Below are 215 nucleotides of genomic sequence, written 5' to 3' on the forward strand. Positions count from 1 at the left end.
CGCCCCGAAAGCGGGGATTCCTGGCCTCATGACTATGCAGCGATAGGCGGGGCCCTGAGCGCGCGCCACGCCCCTACTGCGCCGGCCTCTGCCACTGGGAGAGGTTCGGGGAGCGCAGCTGGGGGCTGGGCGAGACCATCTCCCGCGGTCAGGCGGGGAGGCCCGGGCTGTACTATCCGAGGAGGCAGCCGCTGGCCCCGAGGCCTGCACGCTGG

This window comes from Trichechus manatus, unplaced genomic scaffold (assembly GCF_000243295.1).
Source record: "Trichechus manatus latirostris isolate Lorelei unplaced genomic scaffold, TriManLat1.0 scaffold00128, whole genome shotgun sequence".
Classification (NCBI taxonomy): domain Eukaryota; kingdom Metazoa; phylum Chordata; class Mammalia; order Sirenia; family Trichechidae; genus Trichechus; species Trichechus manatus.